The sequence below is a fragment of the Mesoplodon densirostris genome, chromosome 7 (assembly GCF_025265405.1).
Source record: "Mesoplodon densirostris isolate mMesDen1 chromosome 7, mMesDen1 primary haplotype, whole genome shotgun sequence".
Lineage (NCBI taxonomy): Eukaryota > Metazoa > Chordata > Mammalia > Artiodactyla > Ziphiidae > Mesoplodon > Mesoplodon densirostris.
In genome coordinates, this window is record NC_082667.1 from 70,097,921 (window position 1) to 70,118,227 (window position 20,307).

General features: G+C 35.0%; 1 protein-coding gene and 1 pseudogene across 2 annotated transcripts in view; one reads left to right on the forward strand and one right to left on the reverse strand.

Annotated features, from left to right (window-relative positions):
* The window catches only part of PDE3B (phosphodiesterase 3B), a 166,513-nt gene that overhangs the window by 20,206 nt on the left and 126,000 nt on the right, over window positions 1-20,307 (forward strand). The window lies entirely within an intron of this gene.
* LOC132493731 (ubiquitin-conjugating enzyme E2 D3-like) lies at window positions 18,599-19,031 on the reverse strand (annotated as a pseudogene).

Here is a 20,307-nt window from a genome sequence, read left to right on the forward strand (position 1 = left end):
TGCTTCTCATTGTTAGCTGTTATTTCTTAGTCATCAGTCTTTAACAGACATCTTCCCCACCTTCCCAATTTGTTACTGATTATCAACAGTAGGTCAGGAAACTAGTTAACCAAGCTAATTGGAATTGGCCATAAAAGTAAGGATGGAAAGAAAGTGTTTCTCACGGATAAAGTGTATGGACTTTGTAACATCTATTTTGACTGTGCAGAGACCTTTTTTGCTTGTTTTGATAAAGAATCTCTGGATAAATGAGGTGTTAGCCATATTGATTCAACACGAGCAGCCAAATATAGATTTGTTTTTCCTTTTCATTTCTAGTGAGATATACTGTACATGCCATAAAGTGAACAAATGTTAGGTATACAGCTGAACAAAATTTTACATGTGTATATACCCATATAATTACCACTCAGATCAAAATAAGGAACATTTTCAGCACCCTAGTTGCCTCCCTCATGTTCTCTCCCAGTTAATAGCTACATCCAGAAATGTCCACAATTCTGACCTTTATCCTAATGGATTAGTTTTGTCTGTTTTTGAATCTTTATAGAAACTGAAATTTGAGTTTTAGGTCATTTTCTTATGTCATGAAGTATTGTTCTTTTGATCTTTTTAATGTTATTTTTTCCCATTCTTGAAACATTCTTTCAGTGCCTACTATGGGCAAGAAATTAATGATTTGGGAGATTCAAAGGTGAATAAAACATACCTTGTCATCAAGAAACTTGGAGTCTAGTACAAGGAAAAAAAAGTGTCATAAAAGAGGTATAAACAAAGTACAGAGAAGGCATAGGAAAAGAGAAGTGGTGTGTCAGTGAGGTCCTTGGCAGAAAATAGATGATACAGTCAAATGGGTAAACTTGGGAGAACTTAATGTAGGGGGTGATTTATAAAAGTGTGGGTAGGGTTAAGGGAAACTGACATGGAATAATGAAGTATCTGGTGAGCAACAATAGGTAGCCATCACAGCCCTCAGACAAGTAAGGGCAGAGTTAGGAGGTTATTGTCAAAACTCAGAGGGCAGCTGTATAGAGGTCCATTTGAACAGAAGCTTTGGCTTCTGGTAGAGTGAGATTACTGACTAGAGGTGACATTACTCTAGGCTCACTCTCTTCCTGTCTCCATTGGCTGAATTCACCCAAAAGACAGGGCAAAGGAGACTGTTATTACAGTCTATTCAGGATAGCCTTCTGGGAACACAGAACAGAGTGGAGAAAAGTGGAGAATGGCTCTGGAGGGGCAAATGAAATATACCCAGCACAACTGGCTTTCTAAAGACACAGTAGAGGACTTCCCTGGTGGTTCAGTGGTTAACTCTGAGCTTCTACTGCTGGGGGTGTGGGTTCGATCCCTGGTCAGGGAACTAAGATCCCACATGCGCGACATGGCCATAAGTAAATAAATAAAAATTAAAAACACAGTAGATACCATTCTCTGCAGAAGTGGAAAGATAGCTCATTAGAAAGAGAAAATCATGTAAACAGAGGTGGAGGAGTAGTGAAATAAAAAGTGCTCAGAAAATGGAAAGTATTTCAGTTTGGAGTGTGTGCTGGACAAAGAGGAATAGTAAATGGATAGTATTTGCAGAGACATGTTAATTTTTACACTGCTTTTCCTCTTGTTTATTATTAAATCTTGCATTATATCATGGCTTTTATAAATGCATGAGAATCAGTGTTGCCTTCATCATTAGTTTGAAGATATTGGGTCAAGTTTTGAGTTTTAGCATTGCTGTCTGAGTGTTTTGCACGTGGTGACAGAGTACAAATAGTAGAAAGAACAGGAGTCATTTAGAGAGTGAGGCTTACAGTTAAGAATGTAGGCTCTGGAGCTGGACTGTCTGTGTTTGTATTCTGGCATCAGAATTCACTTTCCAGCTTGATGACCTAGGCAAATTACCTAATCCAGGCCTCAGTTTTCTCATTAGTAAAATAGGCATAGTCATAATAACTTTACCATAGAGTTGTTGTTAGGATTAAATGAGTGGTTCATATGAAGTATGCAGGCACTGTCAAGAAATGTTATCTAATTTTTAAATTATATTTAGGAGGATGTAGTTGTCTTCAAATATTTGAAAGCCTGCCTTATGAAATAGAGATTAAACTTCCTGTTTTCATGAGAACTTCTGGGGACAGAACTGAGATTAATATGTATAAATAACAAATAGGCAGCTTTTTGACTAACATGAGAAAATCTTTTGGTCATTTAAAGTTGTTTGGATCAGAATTGATTAGCTCGTGACATAATGATTTGCATGCCAGGGGAAGTATTCAAGAAAAGACTGGGGATGTTTGAAAGTGTATGCATGCATCATGAAAACACAACAAAACTAAATAATATCTTCAGGATACCTCCCAACTGTAACTTTATTCTCCAGAGTCTGTGAAAATTGAAGCACTGGATAAACCATGTTGATTTCCTTTTCTCCTTCTCTATTTATTCCTCTTGAGAAGGTCAGTCCCTCCTGCCCCCCCTCCCCCGGCCCTCACCACCTTAATCCAGCTTAAATGTCATCTTTATTTAACAATATTTATTGAGCATATACAAATGTGCCAGATTTTGTTCTAGATACTGTGATTAGTACTGTGAACAAGACACATAAGGGTTTTGCTCTAATGGAGCCTTAACAAAATTCTAGCACAGGTAAATAGAAAATAAAAACACGGTAAAATAACTTCAGGTAGTTCTAAGTACTGTGATGCATGAAGAAAGTAAAATAGAATAATGGGTCAGGGTGTTGGAGGTGGAGCTTCAGGTAAGATGGTCAGGAAAATCCTCTCTGAAGAGATGTTTTAACTGACACATAAATGTTGGGAAGGAGCTGGTCATGTAGGCTCTGGGAGAACATTCCAGACAGAAGGACTAGCAAAGGCAAGGTCCCTGTGGTGGGAAAGACCCTGGCATTCTTGGGGGTTAGAAAGAAATATGGGTGGGTGGAGAGTGGTAGGCGAGGTAAGAAGCGTGTGGATCACATAGGGCCTTGTAGACTATGTTGACACTTGCACTTCTTTCTAACCGCATTCTTATGGGAAGCAGTGAGACAATTTCATGACATCATTTAATGCTTCAAAAATATTATTCTGGCTTTTTTATGGGCTACTGGTGGGGAGTATCTAGAGTGGAAGCAGAAAGATAGGTGGCTGTTGCAGTTGTCCGAGTGAGAGGGGACTGGCTTGGACTATCTCAGCGAACTTTCTTCACCACCACCCCCTCCCCACCCTACTTTGATCACCTGGATAGAATGTCCTTTTTAATATTTATAATGTTTTATATACACTACTGTTAAAGTACCTTTAGTTACCTACACGATTGCCTTCCTACTGAGAAGCTGAGTTCCTTAAGCATAAGGGCAATGTCTTATCCCTCTTCTGCATTCCTTATCCTTAGTGCTGTAGATAGCACTGTTATTAACATAGCACTTAATAAATGTCTATTAAGTGAATTCATATATGCTCTTTATTAGGTTAAAGAAGTTCCTTTCTATTCTTAGTTTGCTGAAAGTTGAATGTCATCAAATTTTTGCATCAAATGATATGGTCATATAGTATGTCTTTTTTTCTTTATACTATTAATATGATGGATTACATTGCTTGTTTTTTGAATATTGAACCAGCTTTTGCATCGCAGGGATAAGTACCACTTGGCTGTGGTGTATTATTATTCTTGTGTATTGCTGGATTTGATTTGTTAATATTTTGAGGATTTTTGTATCTATGTTCATGAGGGATGTAAGTGTGTAGTTTTTTTGGTACTGTTTTTGTCTAGTTTTGGTATCAGGGTAATGATGCTCCCACTATGAGTTGGGAAGTATTCCCTTTTCTGTTTTCAGAAGAGAGTATATAGAATTAGTTTATTCTTTAAATGTTTGGTAGAATTTCCGAATGATATCACTGGGGACTAGAAATTCCTTTTTTCTCTTTGGAAAGTTTTGAACTATGTATTCAATTCATTAATATTTTCTATTGCTTTTCTGTTTTTTTCATTGATGTCTGATCTTATCATTGTTACCTTTTTTCTGCTTGCTTATAGGCTTATTTTGTTCTCATTATAGTTTAAGGTGGAAGCTTAGATTATTGATTTTAGATTTCTTTTCTAATATAAGCATTTAGTGTTTTAGCTTTCCCTCTAAGCACTATTCTATCTGCATGTCATAAATTTTGATATGTTGTATTTTAATTTTTATTTGGTTCATACTATTTTCTAATTTCCCTTTAAACTTCCTCTTTGAATTACAGCTTATTTAAAAGTTGTTTAATTTCTAAGTGTTTGGAGTATTTCTTTTATCCTTTTGTTATTGATTTCTAGTCTAATTGCTAATTTTATTATGGTCAGAAAGCTTACTTTATATGATTTCAGTTCTGTAAATATATTTGGTGCATGTGTATGATCTTTCTCTGCTGTATTTACCCTGGATGGACTTGCTAGGTGGTAGGGTACGTCTGTGCTTCAGTTTTGCTGAATGATGCCAAATTGTTTTTCATGTGAAGTGACGACATAAAACCTTGTGTAGGTTGAAAAATTACTAATTTGTGACTTCTCAAATCTTTATTTAAATAAAAAATTTATAGTAAATTTATAAGTTATATTGAATTGATTTGAAATATTTGAATCTTGAAATAGAAATGGAAGTTGTATCCCAAAGAACATAAAAGTTGAAAAATATTTAAATAGTTCGAAAGCCAGTGGGGAATGTGAAGCAATATTGTTAAATGCTGTTAGAGAAACAATGGAACTGTGTTCATTTAATATTAATCAATTCTGAAGGTTTTCCTGGAAATTTGGTTTTGCTGCCCACTAAAGGTATTTCAAGCCCATTTTATGCATCATACCTGTGCTGCACCAAGAGCAGATGGAAGTTCCTGGGGGAACTTTCTCAGTGACCCGTAATTTGAGATAGGATGATAGTTATGGAGCTGCAGAAAATAGTACTAAATTTGCCACTGTTTCTGTTTTATTTGCCTAACAAACAGATTTCTTGTTGCCTTTTCTTTCATACAATTCACTTTATTTATTAGTGTCTAATCGATTAGCGTATAATCTTAAGATTATAATTCTAAAGGTGAAATGGATCTTAATTGAGTAATTTAGGAGTTTACTCAAATCGCCACATAATTTCCTTTTTTTGAACAACGCAAAATATGCACTGCTCTTATTACACAGGTTCAAAAAGTTTCTGACCAGATAGGAGGAGATAGTTTTCCTTTAAAGCTACATTCAGAATTTTATTTCTATGATAGTAACTTGAAAGTATGCAGTTTCCCTTTTCATTTCATTTATTGAAATTGATTTTTATTGCTGTTTTTGGTAAAGAAATTTAAAATTTCACTAACATTTGTTTTTTAACCATAGGGAAAATGTGTTTTCAAGAAATTAGAGATTTGAATTTGAAATATTTTTTATGTTAAACATTCTGCCAATTTTTTGTTTAACTATGGACTCTTCATAATAACATCAAAGAGTTGCATGTTTTAGAGCTTAGAGAAAATGGACACACTGAATCCTAGCAACTAAAGGCAAATAGACAGCTACGTCAGTACCACACTTATGTCAGCGGTTTGTCCTATTTGCTTGGGAAGTCTTTTGTTTTAGTAGTGTGTTTACAATGAAGTCTTTCACTGGAGCAGGACTACATGACTGAATATGTACTCCGTGTTGTTTGAGTACATTCTGTATACAAACTTTAAGACATATGTATACAGGCATATTTATTGTTATTTAGTTATTTGTTATTGGTATTTAGTCTTATTTATTGTATTTATTTTCTTTCTCAAAAGTATTTTATCTGTTCATATTTAATAACTAGCAGTAGGCTTTGCATTTCTAATTATGGTGTCCTTGTATAGGGCACTGAGTGTGATTCCAGATAAGTTATTATAATTAGATCTGTATGGTTTATGAGCCACATGACTTGTTTTTAAGAGGGAAGTTTAAGCTATTAGAGGTGGAATAATCTGTATTCTTCTTGAACAAGGCCTATAATTTTATCATGCCTTAATTTTCCTAAAGGTTACTCTGAAAATTATTTACTAAGACTTTAAAAGTTATCATTAAAATGAAGTTCCAAGTGCTCCAGGGGCTGTGGGATTTTGTGTGTGTTTTCTGAGGCGGGGCAGATGTTATCTTCCTGAAAAAGGCCAATAGGCAGTTGAATTGAAGATCATAGGTTTGAAAAGAGAATGAGGCTAGAGATAAACTTTTGAAGCTATTCAGTATGTTTCATTCATTCCTCTATATGCCCCAGGGAATTCAGGCCTTGGAGTTCATGCAGAACACAAGGCTGGCATCTCCCTTTCCCGGAGACTTGATAGTCTAGTCACTATATTCTAGAGGGAGGATTATTTGCTAAAGAAGGTCATAGATGAAGCTTGAGAATAGATGAGACTGGGGGGAAGAAAGGAGTGCAGATAGAATTTTAAAAAAATTAAGGACAACCTGACTTTGGGAAGTACCTGTATTGTGTAGGTTTTCAGGAGAAAGGCAAGAATTGTGGGAAGTACTTATATTTAGTGGTTGGCATGTCAAAAAGGAGTCAGCAAAGAAAACAGAGTCAGGGTGGTAGGTTGTGGGGGATTTACCACTTGTGCAAATTTCTTCTAAGCCTTGGGGAGAAAGGTGTTCACATGGCCACATGTTTCTGTAGGATTTCCAAAAGTAAGGTATTTTAAGATAAGAGTGCTGTCTCTTTCCATTCTTGATTTACCCTCATGTCATGTAGCATTGGAGTGCCTGTAGGCATTTTTGGCATCCAGCTAAGGGAAAGTTGAATTGGGGTTACATTTAGTTTGGGTGGCATATATTTATATGGTTCATTGTCACTTCAGAGTGTAGTTAGGTTTTTGCTAGCTGTTCTGGTATAGGGATGACATTTGGAATACAGTTGACCCTTGAACACAGGTTTGAACTGTGTGGGTTTACTTACATACAGATTTTTTCCAATAATAAATAACTATAGTACTATGCTATCTGAGGTTGGTTGAATCCATGGATATGGAACCTCGGATATAGAGGAGCTGCCTATACGGAGGACTGACTATAAATTATATACAGATTTTCGACTGCTCGGAGGGTTGGCACTCTTAGCCCCTCCCGGTTGTTCAAGGGTCAATTGTACTCTTATTACTTACTGTGCTGACTCAGTGTTATGAAAAAAGATGCAAGGCCAGAGATTATAGATGATATGGACACGTCCTACAGAATCTGACACTAGAAGTACGTGAGTAGGGTAAGAGAAACACAGTTTGAAATACACGGAGCCAGAAGCTAGTCTGGGGAAAACTCTTTTGAATCTGATAGCTTATAAAGGAAAGAAACAAATGTAAGTTTCCCCAAATTTGACAACAGTACTAAAATGTTATATTACATAGCCAGTAACAGTTTGTGAACCTAAAAGAATATTTTCTAAAATGTGAGTAATGATTTAGTCTTCAGAAAGTTTTAAAAAATCTATTTCTTTATAGAAAATCTTACATATTTCTATCTACTTATAGAAAATGTTACATATCATTGTCACATGAAGAAGTGATCATGAAAGATATGCAATTAAAATGTAGAAAAAGTATCCTAGAAGTGTGTCAGGCAGTTTATTATTGATAGAATTATGATGTTATTTTTCTAGATTTTAGTGATACTTGTGTTGTGATTCTTTCCCCCCTCATTCTAGATAAGTATTCACCATTACACCTAAGTTTGTATTTCTAATTTTGCTTTTTTTTCTTAAAGAGTTTCCCCTAAATTGTTTAAAGTTCAGGCCCAACAAAACCTGGGAGGCACAGAATAATGCACGTCAAGAGGATACAGTTTAAAGATGGAGGATGTGTTCTATTTTAAATGATGCATTGAGGTCATATGGAAGGCAGTTTGACTTGGTGATAAACGTCATTATTGATGATCATATGAATTTGGGAGTAGGGAGTGGAGGTTGTATATTTTTTTAAGAAAGTGGCTGTGACATCAAACAACAGTATTTTGGAAGGGAAAGCAAGGTCCAGGCAAGTTTTATGTGTATGTGTGTGTATGCTTCAAAGATAGATGCACATCTAAATATGTTAGAGAGAAAAGATATATATATATATATACACACACACATATATATAAAATATATATATGTACATATATGTGTGTGTTTGTACATATATGTATACACACACATATTTATATAGCACAGAAGGAAAAATTAAAGATAATAGCAAGTGAGGTTAAAGCTCACAGTAGCTAGAGCAGAGAGGTAAGGAAATGAGATCAAGACACAGGAGTAAACTAAACAGTAGAATTCAGTGAAGGGGCAAACATCCATCCCTATACACTTAAGTAGTGTTTTAAAAAAATTGACATTTAATTGATATATAACATCATGTTTGTTTCAGGTACAAATAATGATTCAATATTTTGTATTTATTGCAAAATAATCATCATAAGTCCAGTTATCATCCATCACCTTACATAGTTATCAAAAAATTATTTTTTCTTGTGATGAGGACTTTTAAGATCTACTCCCTTAGCAGCTTTCAAATGTGCACTGTAGTATTACTGACTACAGTCATTGTGCACACCCCTACCCCCCACCTCTGACAAACCACCAATCTGTTCTCTGTATCTATAGCTTGTTTTTTTGTTTTTGTTGTTTGTTTGTTTTTTAGATTCTACAAACGATTGAAATCATACAGCATTTTTCTTTCTCTGTCTGACTTATTTCACTTAGTATAACGCCCTCAAGATCCATGCATTTTGTCACAAATGGCAAGATTTCATTCTTTTTTATGGCTGAATGATATTCGTGCGTGTGTGCGCGCACACAACACACATATACCACATTTTCTTTCCATTCATTCATCCATCGATGGACACTTAGGTTATTTCCCTATCTTGGCTATTTGTAAATAATGCTGCATTTCAGCAGTTGTTTAGTCATCACTGTTTTAGCTCTGTGTTGATGCTGAGTATTGTAATTGGTTTTTATAATGCTGGCCCCAAGCATTTCTTCCTAAAACCATGACATACTCTGTGCTTAGCTGGCTCCAAAACAATACAGTTTTAAAAGATTAACATTTGGATGGTTATGTCTTTTGTGACATAAATGGAAGATAATTATCTGTCTTAGTTTAACATGTTAAAATCAGTCTTCCCAAATTCTTCTTTGACTATATGAAGTGGTTGCCCCAAATTAGAGATATATATCAAGTCTTTTGCTGGTAAAGTTATACAAACTGATTATTACCAGAGACTTGGAATGCATTTATTTTCTTTTAGCTTTATAGATCTTATGGAAAAGGGTACAAATTGAGTATCAGATAGGGCATTTATTATTACTTTTTTCATTCCATCCACCAATATATATTGGGTTTCTACTACATGGCAGACATGGGTCTAGGTGTTGGGGGAGAGCAGTGAATTACATGGACAAGGTCTCTGCCTTCATGGAACTTGCATTCTAGTGGGAGAGAGAGAAAATAAGAAATAAGCACATATACATGTAATATATTATCAGATAGCAATGTGTGTTGTGAAGAAAAATAAAGGAGAGTAAGATGACAGTGTGGTGGAGGATGATATTTAGATAATGTGATAGGAAAGCCAGGTAGGATATTTACAAATCACTTTTTCTCAGTATATTTAGAAAATATTTTATGCAAGCCAAATGGTGTTTACAAAGATCAAACCATTTAAAACTTAATAGGAGCAACATCTATTCACCATAGTTTTCTCATCTCTAAAATTAGTACCTACCCCATAGATTTGTTGAAGAGTTTAAATAAGATTGTGTGTGTGTGTGTATGTTTGTGCAAATATAGCCTTGACACAATGCTTGGGTTATTATCAACTCTCAATAAATGTTGAGTCTCCTTTTTAGCACGACTTTATTTCCTCTTATTTATTTTATATGCATTTATATGAACCAAATAGGTTATGAGTTGACCAAGTCCTCTGTTAAGTACTTTCTTTTCCTGCACATATCTCCAAATTCCAGATTGAAGCTTTTTCCTTCAAATTTAGAGAATACAACTTTTTAAAATTGAGGCATAACATACATGCTACCAAGTACAGTAATCTTAAAATATAGTGCTTAATGAATGTTTTCATAGGTATATACATATGTGGTTACCACCCAGATCCAAATATAAAACATTCCCAGAACACCAGAAGAAATCTTTGTTCACGCTTAGAGACATTACTCCCTCCGTATGTTGACGAATATCCTAACTCCTATCTCCATCAATTTTTTTCGCCTGTTTTTGAATTTCATATAAATCGAGTTACATGGTATGTTATCTTTTGCATCTGGTTTCCTTTGCTGAAAATAATGCCTACAAGATTCATACATGTTGTTAAATGTATCACTAGTTTATTCTTTTATAGTTCTGTGTAGTATTCCATAGTACAAATGTATCATTATTTATTCATTCTCCAGTTTATGGTCATTTGAGTTATTTCCATTTTGGGGGAACATTTATGATTAAAGCTGTTGTGAACATTCTTATATATCTTTTGGTAGACATATATTAATTTTTGTTGACTATATACCTAGGAGTGGGTTTATTGAATCATAGGGCAGGTATATGTTTGACCCTCATTAGAAACTGCCAAGCAATTTTCCAAAGTTGTACCAATTTATACACCTGGTAGTAGTCGATGAGAGTTCCAGTTCCTCCACATTCTAATCAACACTTCGGATGAGTGTTTAGCCAATCTGTGAGTTGTGTAGTGCTGTGTCATTGTCACTTTAATTTACATTTCTTTGATGCTAATGATGCTTGAGTACTTTTCTATATGTTGATGGGCCATTTGGGTATTTTCTTTTTTGAAATTCCTGGTTAGATCTTTTGCCCATTTAAAAAATTGGATTTTTTAAAATTATTGATTTATAGTAGTCTTTTACATTGTTTATGAATTCTAGATACAAAACCTTTGCTGGATTTACGTACTGGGAATATCTTCTGCTGGTCTGTGGCTTAACCATTTGCTCTCTTAATGATATCTTTTGGTGATCAGAAGTTCTTAATTTTAATGAAGTATACGACTTTTTTTTTTCTATTAATAGGCTAGTAACTTTAGTTTTTAGTTAGCAGTTTAGTGGCCTTTTGAATATTTTAAAAAATCTTTGCTTATATGAAGATCATGAAGATATTTTCTTATATTTTCTTCTAGAAGCTTTATAGTTTTACCTTTTACTTTTAGGTTTGTGATCTAGAATTAATTTTTGTTAATGGTGTGAAATTGAGGTCAAGGTTCATTGTTTTTTCATACTAGTTTGCAAAACTGTAGCACCATTGATTGAAAGGCTGACTTTTCCCCACACAGATTTTCAATGGCATCTTTTTCATAAAGCAAGTGACATATATGTGTGGATCGGTTTTTGGACTCTGTTTCATTAGTATATTTGTCCATCCTTTGACCATTGTCACAACTAAAACTTTATAGTAAATGTTGAAATCTTGTTGTGTAAGTCCTTCAGCTTTGTTCTTCTTAAAGATTGAAGCTGCTATTTTAGGGTCTTTGCAGTTCCATATAAATTTTTGGATTGGCTTGTCAGTTTCCACAAAACGTCTTGCTGGAATTTTGATTAGGATTGCATTGGAGCTATAGATTAACTGGGGGGAATTGGTTGTCATAATAATATTGAGTCTTACAAACCATGAACTGTGTGTATTTCACCATTTATTTACTTCTTTAAAATTTTTTCTCATTGTCATTTTTAGTTTTCAGTGTAGCTATCTTACTCGTCTTATTCATTATTTGATTTTTGTTATTATATAATAAATGCTGTTTCATAAATTTGATTTTCCTTTTTTTTTTTTTTTTTTTTTTGCGGTACACGGGCCTCTCACTGTTGTGGCCTCTCCCGTTGCGGAGCACAGGCTCTGGACATGCAGGCTCAGCGGCCATGGCTCACGGGCCCAGCCGCTCCACGGCATGTGGGATCTTCCCGGACCGGGGCACGAACCCGTGTCCCCTGCATCGGCAGATGGACTCTCAACCACTGCGCCATCAGGGAAGCTCCTGCACTTTCTACATATATAATCATGTTATCTGTGAGCAAAGACAATTTTATTTTTTCTGATCTTTATACTTTTCTGCCTTTTTATTGCCTTATTTCAATGGCTAGAACCTCCAATATAAAATTGAATAGGGGCCTCCCTGGTGGCGCAGTGGTTGAGGGTCCGCCTGCCGATGCAGGGGATACGGGTTCGTGCCCCGGTCTGGGAGGATCCCATATGCCGCGGAGCGGCTGGGCCCGTGAGCCATGGCCACTGAGCCTGCGCGTCCGGAGCCTGTGCTCCACAACGGGAGAGGCCACAACAGTGAGAGGCCCGCATACCGCAAAAAAAAAAAAATAAAATAAAATTGAATAGAAGTGAGGACAGTGGACAATCTTGTTTTCTCCCCAACTTCTGGGGAATATATTCAGTATATTGACATTAAAATTGATGTTAGCTGTAGTCGAGGGATTCGTGTGTATTTTTTTTGGTAGAAGATACCTTTTATCAGATTAAAGAATTTTCCTTCTTGTATTTCCAGATTGCTAAGAGGTTTGTAAAATTATGAATGAGTGTTAAATTTTATCAGATACTTTTTCTGTATCTATTGAGATGATCCTAGGATTTCTCTTTTTTATTTTGTTAATGTGGTGAGTTACTTTGGTTTATTTCCAAATGTTGAACCAACAACCTTGTTTTCTTGGAATAAATCCCACTTAGTCATATGTATTATCCTTTTTGTATGTTGCTAGATTTGCCTTGCTAAATTATTATTATTTTTTTTAGAATTTTCATTAATGTTCATGAGAGTTGTTGGTCTGTAATTTTCTTTTCTCATAATGTCCATGTCAGGTGTTGGTTTTAGGGTTGTGCTGGCTTCATACAATGACTTAGTATTTCCTTTTTCACTATTTGCTGAAAAAAGTTGTGTAAGATTGGTTTCTGCTACTTTTAATCTGTGGGATCATCTCTTTTTTTCTCTTATAAAATTTATGAAGTCATCAAAATATAGGGTATGGTTGTCTTCTTCTACAGTTGAGGAACCTGAAGCTCAGAGAATTTAAGCAGGACTAGTCAGCTGGTAGTTACTGATCTGGTATTAAAAACCAGTTCTGTCTTACTTCAAAACCCGTGATGCATAATGTACATGGAGGAAAGTGACTGACCAAGTGGTCATATGGAGGTCTTAAGAAATACTAGAAGTTATTCTTTTGAAAGCTGAGAGAACTTCTTTTGGAAACTTACTTTCTGCTAGTCTAAGAATCACACTCCTGATGACTGCTTCTTAGCTGTTTGTGAGGGTTGTGGCTTAAAGCAGCTAAGCTTTATAATTCTCAGCTGGCTCTGTCCAACGAAAAGCCTGTCCCTTCCAAAACTGAACAAATCAGTTTTATTTCTCTGTGGTAACAACTGGTTACTTGGAATTTACTGGAATTCCTCTTTTTCCAAATCCACATAATCCTGGCAAAAATTCTTTGGCTTTGTAGAAGTTAAGATATTTTCTAGCATATGATAGGTTCAGAGAGTCAGCTCATCCTATACTGACAGGACCAAGGATAGGGGAAAAAACTTCATACAAGGGTAATATAAGGTGGTTTTTAAGACTTATCTAGTACTTTATTTCCCCCGTTAGTTCAAGCATTCTCATCAGAGAGTCTTTCTTATAAAAATAAGGTTAACTTTTATTTCACATAGAAGCGTCTTTTCTTTCTACAGGGTACAAAGTACATGAAAAGGGGTACTTGTTTGTTGATCATTAAAAACTTCAGGTTTTCAAACAATTATTTACTAATGACATCTCATGCTGTAGCTATTTATTTTTTATTTTAAGAATTATATTGGAAATGTTTGATTCCTTTATGATTTTTCAGCAAGTTATATAAAGTTGTTTAGTCACTAAAATTTATACTGTGCCCATGACATTATTTTATTCCCTTCGTATGAAAGCCTCAATAAGTTTTTCTTGTTTCCAGTTAACTTAATTAGAAAGTCTGGCTTCGTTTGAAGCAGCTTCTCATTTTTAAAGCATAAAGCGTTATTTAGTGAAGCCTATAAAAGAATAATATGAGAGAAGGTAATTCTTTTTAGGAGAAAAATGTTCTGTGTTAGTAAAACCTCAGGATTTTTAGAGCTGAAAACTTTTCTAAGAGATCATTTAATCCTTTTAGTACTTGTGATATTGATATCTTAATGGGTTTATTTTGCTGACAAATATAGTATTTATTGCTTTCTAAAATCCTTTGTTAATTATGGGTGCCTCCAACAATGGAGACACAAATTTAATTTAAAGGAATAGATATTATTGAGAAAAACAATTTATTCAGTCTTTCATGCAATAAAATTTGATGGAGGGCATTACGTATTATGCCAGGTGCTCCTAAGTACACAAATGAAAGCAACACAACCATTGCTCTCAGTAGTCACAATCATTGGAAAAAAAGAAAAGGAAGAGATATTATTTTTAGCCTTGGTCACCTTAAAAATTGGAGTTAAAGTATTGGCCCTTTTTAGTTCTGCTGGTAATAGTAGATCTTATTCTCTTACCATTCTATAGGTCTAATTGGTTAATATGTGGACTCTAATATTTAGTGAGGTTAATTGTTAGTGTGAAATTAAGGATTTCATTTTGGTTTTTATATAAAGCTAGACATAAATAGACTTCATAGTTAATTATTTATGCTGAATAATAAAAGTTTAAGTTTGGAGGTTCTATATATTATTGGGAACACTTGCTCTAGAAGTTGTATTAAAAATTTGATAAAAAATAGGAAGCTTATTGATTTTATTGTAATAATTTTGTGAAACAGGAAAAATATTTTAAATTATCATGGTAAACTGTCAAAAATAAGTATTTAGAAAAGAATGTTTTAATGTTGAATTACTTATGAACTGACAACTGTAATCTTTTGCCTAAGATTAATATCATAGTACAGTGCTTTAAAAACTTTCATAGCAAAGGCTTGTCAGTTTTTCCCACTTTTAGGAAAAATTTTTAGGATATTATTTCTTAAAATATTTAATAAAAAGAAAAATTACTAATATTCCAGATGAAGTTTTCTTTCCAAATGAAGTTTTCTCTTTTAACCTTACTGTGTTCTCACTTGTCATGTTCAAGTGATATTGTTGCTGGCAAGGTCTCCTGACTAGTGAATTTATTCTCCTATCGTAAATGTTCTGATGCCATTATTTCCTTCTATGTCTTTTATCATGGCTCAGTCATTTTATGGGAACCTGACACAGTGACGGGCAAAAGGTTAGCTGGAAGAGAAAAGAGATGAAACTGAAACTAAAAGTGATTCAATATATACTGAGTTATCAGTTACTACTTGCATATTTATCCATGGTAAATTTTATATTTGTACTGGCTTTTCCTTGTGTTTTTAGGAGCCCTGTTTGGAGTATCTCATTTGGTCATTTTAGTTAACAAATCTAAGTGCCTATTATGTGCATAACATTTCTGTGACTATCTAGCTCATTGATTTGTGCTCAAGTGATAGTATTCAATTTTAATATTAACTTTCTAAAACGTATAGAGCTTAGCCTTCCCCACATACAGGGCTTAATCTTCCTGACAAATTATATGTGTGTATTTTAATGGCAAAAATAAATGAATTTATTCATATTCTAGCTCCCTGCCATCGGCACAAATAAATAGGTTTAACTATATTTCCTGTTAGCACTTTCTGAAGTGTTATTGAATGAGATGTCTAAAATGAGTAGTAGATGTTATCTGTGTTGAGATTATCTTTGGGTTCCAATTACTTATACCATCTCTTTACAACTGTTATTCAAAAATAGTTTCAAAAGTTTGAACAATTTTAACATAAAATTTCTGCTCCGCTTTTGTAATACATTTTTATTTCCTTCAAAGTAATACATACACATAAAAAATCAAACAGCACTAAAAGATTAAAATGAAAAATTGCAGTCTCCTTTCTAGTTCTTCCCCACTCTCCAGTCCTGCTTCTCAGACATAATCACTCCGAATTCTTTTCACTCTTTCTTGTGGTATTTATCTACGTAATTTAAAATAATATGCCTCTTCTGCCAATTTCTTGGCTTAAGTGATTCTTGTATGTTATTGAGAATTTAGGTCTCTTAGAGTCCTTCCCTTTCTCTCTTCTTCCATTCTCTTACTGTAGCTATGTCACAATTTTAAAATCTATTTTTGGTATTTACATTTTTTGATTATGAAAATATTGTTTACTGTTGAACTAAGTCTACTTAAAAAAAAAAGCATCCAGTGTTACTATTAAAATGTCTGAAGCTAATCTGATTTCTCTCTGGAAGTTTTTAGGATTTTCTTTATCCTGGTGTTCACAAATTTTGTGATGTTGTGCCTTGGTATATGTCTTTTTTTCAGTCATGTGCTGATATTTGATTTTTTTTTAAATTTAGGAGATTCATATCTTTTAGTTTGGGGAAATTTTCCTGTGGTTTTTAATAATTTCTCTTTTTTTCCTCTTTTCAATTCTTTCTTTCTGGGCTTACTGTTAATTGGCCATTGTATCTCCTATTTTGACAGTGTATCTCTTGGATTAATTGTTTAATTAAAAAAAATTTTTTTTCTCCCCAAGTCCATCTCTTAGGATTTTTGTTTTATTTTTCTTGTTGTCCTTCACTTCATCTTCTCATCCTTCTACTGACTTACAAAATTTTTGTTATCGTAGTTTTAATTTCTCCAAGAGCTTTCTTGTTCTCTGTTCCCATTTCAATATTATGTTTTTGTTTCATGGATGCAATATCTACTCTTATCTCTCTGAGATTATTAATAACATTTTATCGGTGTTTTCTTCTGTTTCTTTTTCCTGCCATTTCCTAATTTCTTGTGGCTCATTTTAGTCTTTGCCTTTCTATTGGAAGCTTTCATCAGATCCTTAGAGTCTTCGTTCTCTCAAAAGCAGACTCTAAGATAGGGAGATGATTCTAGGAATTATAATCAGAGAATGGGGAAGTGAGACAGTACAAGAGGAAAACTAGTAAAGAGTATATTGATTGAGTGGATTACTGCTGTGGGCAGCTGGGATTCAATATTACTGGAGACTCTCAGAGAGACTCTATGCTGTCCAGTACTAACCACTAGCCATGTACTGTTATTTAAATTTAAATTACTTAAATAAAATTTAAAATTCAGTTTTTGGTCGCACTAACCACAACTCAAGTGCTCAGTAGCCACTTGCAGCTAGTGGCTGCCATATAGGACAGTGCAAATATCGAACATTTCCATGCTGGTTTAGACCATGATACCACAGAATTGTCTCATTGAGGTGCAGGGAAGCTGGGCACTTTATCTACCAACATCTGTCCCTTATTGGTTAAAGGTTGCTCCTGGCATTCTTTTTTTTTTTTTTTTTTTTTTTTCCACACCAAAACAGTACTTTATTTTGTAAATTTTGACCCATTGTTACTCCCATGTTATGTTTTTTTTCAGCTGTCAAGTGTACAAGGTAAAGAAAAAATTTAGTTAGGGGGGTTGTACCTGGAAAATAAATTTCTTCAACTCCATATACACGTTCCAGAACTGTTGGGTCCCAAGTCCCTCTGTGAACTCCTGGGCTGCCAGTATCATGTGCAGCCTACAAAGCTACACTATCTGAATAGCTTATTAATTCTGCATATCAGGTCAATCAATGTGTCAACCTGTAACAGACTGCACACTTTTAACTGAACATGGCAAAATATTCACTCTCTAGAACTTTACATCATCATTTGATGTCAAACAATGAAGCAAATCCCAACAGTATATACAAAAAACAGCTTTGCATTTACAAAAGATTGTTTCCCATACTGATTAATCCAGGCAGCTAACTCATTGGTTTATGCAACTTTTTTGAAGAAAAATAAGTCAATTACTAGCAGAACTATTAGTTGATCACTCATCCGTTGACAACTTACATCATTTATTCAGTGCTATATTAAATAATGTATTGGAAGATAGATTAACTAATAGCTCCAAGCCTCCTAACAATTTAAATGAAAATTACAAAATGTTTGAGACCCTATTTTGGAATACAAAGGGTGTTTGACTTCCAATTTCCATTCTCTGTAGAACAAGAACAGGTCATTCCTTTATGGACATGCATAAAATACATCACATTTTCTGTTCTGCTGATGCTATAAATTCAATACCAATTCTCCAGCCACATCAGTTATGAGCATAAAGTATATCATGTAACCTCAAATCTCTAACAGTGGAAGGCTTGCACAAGAATGGATGCTGCTAGAATAATGCTGTTTCCTTTGATGTGATAACTCAGCATCCATCTCCCTCCCGCTCAGATGATTCTTCAGCATGTTAGAGCAGTGAGGAATGGTTTTAATCCCATACCCAAGTTAGAGTGAAGACATTGGTCACATAATACACATGCTCCATTTTTTAAAAAATTCTGAATCTTGGGCAACTGTTCTCCTGTAACTACTTTACAGTTTCTAAAAGCAGTTATTGTCCAAAGCTGGAAGAACTCAAGTCTTCTCAGATGAGCATGTGAATGAATGGAGGGAGGTAAACAAAATATAAAAAAGACGAAGTCTGATGGGGGAGCAGCCAGATAAGAAAATCAAAAAAGGAATGGTAATTTAAAGTTTATTCCAGCTATAATGCAGGTTATTCTGACTTTCAGATAACATCACATGGCATACTTCTGAGTCCATTCCAGAGTTATTCTGTTGTACTTATCTCTGTTTTATAGATCTCTGCAATCTCTGGCACTAGGGGGTCATCTGGGTTTGGATCACATAGCAGCGAACAAATGGATAAAAGAAATTTAGAAGTTAAAGCAGGAGACCACTGTGATCTTAGAATGTCGAGACATGCTGCCATTACTGTTAATATTTGGATGATAAATTTTGTTGTAAATGCAACCTTAGGTGGTTTGAAGGCGTAGTCTGTAGGAAATGAACTGTCAAAAAGAATACACCGCCTTGATATGGGCTGTCATTAGGTCCCATAATTGTAGCTTGCCAGTGAAACATATCATCCCCAACTGGACCTGCAGAACATTGTGCTGCAGGGTCACGGGCGAAATCACCAAGTTCCTTATTAATCCGTTTCAGTGCCATAGTCTGTGCTTTTCATTTGGCTCCGAACTATTTCGGTGTGCACTCAAAGGTCAGGCCAAAACTCTTGATTATCCCGGCGGCTGGGAAGGATTGTCTTTTGTCTCACACCAGCTCTGCCAGACACAGGCGCAGAGGGGCCGGGGCCTCCCTCAAGCTGCAGCCTGGCCTCCTCCCTGCGCGGCAGCTGGTGCCTCCCTGGCCCTACGGGACTCACGCACACGACCTCTCCTGGCGTTCTTAACTCCCTGTTACTTTTGGCCTGTGTCAGTCTGCTATCTCACCTCTATTTTCTACTAGGTGCCTGCTATACCAAATGCAGAATTTCTCTAGATCTCTGGTCTCTAGAATTTCTCCAGAGACCAAAATTCTGGTCTGCCAGTCTGAAGGGAAGTAGTTGCTTGACTGAACACGGTGGAGGCAGCGTCTTATCAGTATAAATATGTAAGTTTTCAACCAAACTCCCCAGATTTTAGTGGAAAATCTTACCCCAGCATTCTATGGCAATTGCTATCTTCAAGTGCTAGATCTTTGGAGGGGTCTGTGAGTAAATTGACTTCCTATTCTTTTTCCTTACTGTAGGCATTTAGGTTTCAATCTTTTTTGATCTGCAAATTACTACCCCTTTGGAGCTTAAGAAAAATTATGATATATAGTGTTTCAAACATACGGAAAAGTATAAAGAAAAATATACGTGCAATTCTTGTAGTGCTGTGGTAAACCCAGCTAGGCCATGATGTATTGTTTTGTCTTGTCTTTTCTTTTCCCTCCCTCCCTCCCTTCCTTTTCTTCTTTCTTTTCCTTCAATGTCAAGATCTTTTATTTGATTAAATTTTAGGAGACTTGCCAACACTCATTGGTATCAAGGCAGCTAAGATTTGTATTGGTTTTTCTCCTCTACTTTGCTGTGTTTAGTTTGGTAATATTTTATTGAGAATTTTCTGTCTATTTGCATAAGACATTTTGCCATTTAATGTTCTTTTCTTGTAACATCTGTTCTCATCTGGTTTTGATATCAGGGTAGCACTAGACTTATGAAAAAGTTGGTGAGTGTTACATCTTTTTCTGTTATCTGAAACAGTTTTTACAAGATTAAGATTAGTTGTTCCTTAAATGCTTGTTTTAACTGCTCCGTTTGGGGCTAGCTGTATTTTTTGTGTGTGTCACACTCCTTCCTTCTGTTTTAATATTTCTCTTTATAACACAGAAATATCTTTCAGTTAGGTTCAGTTAGTGTAAGCTCTTTTTGTGTGTCTGAAAGTTTCTTTGTTTAACTCTC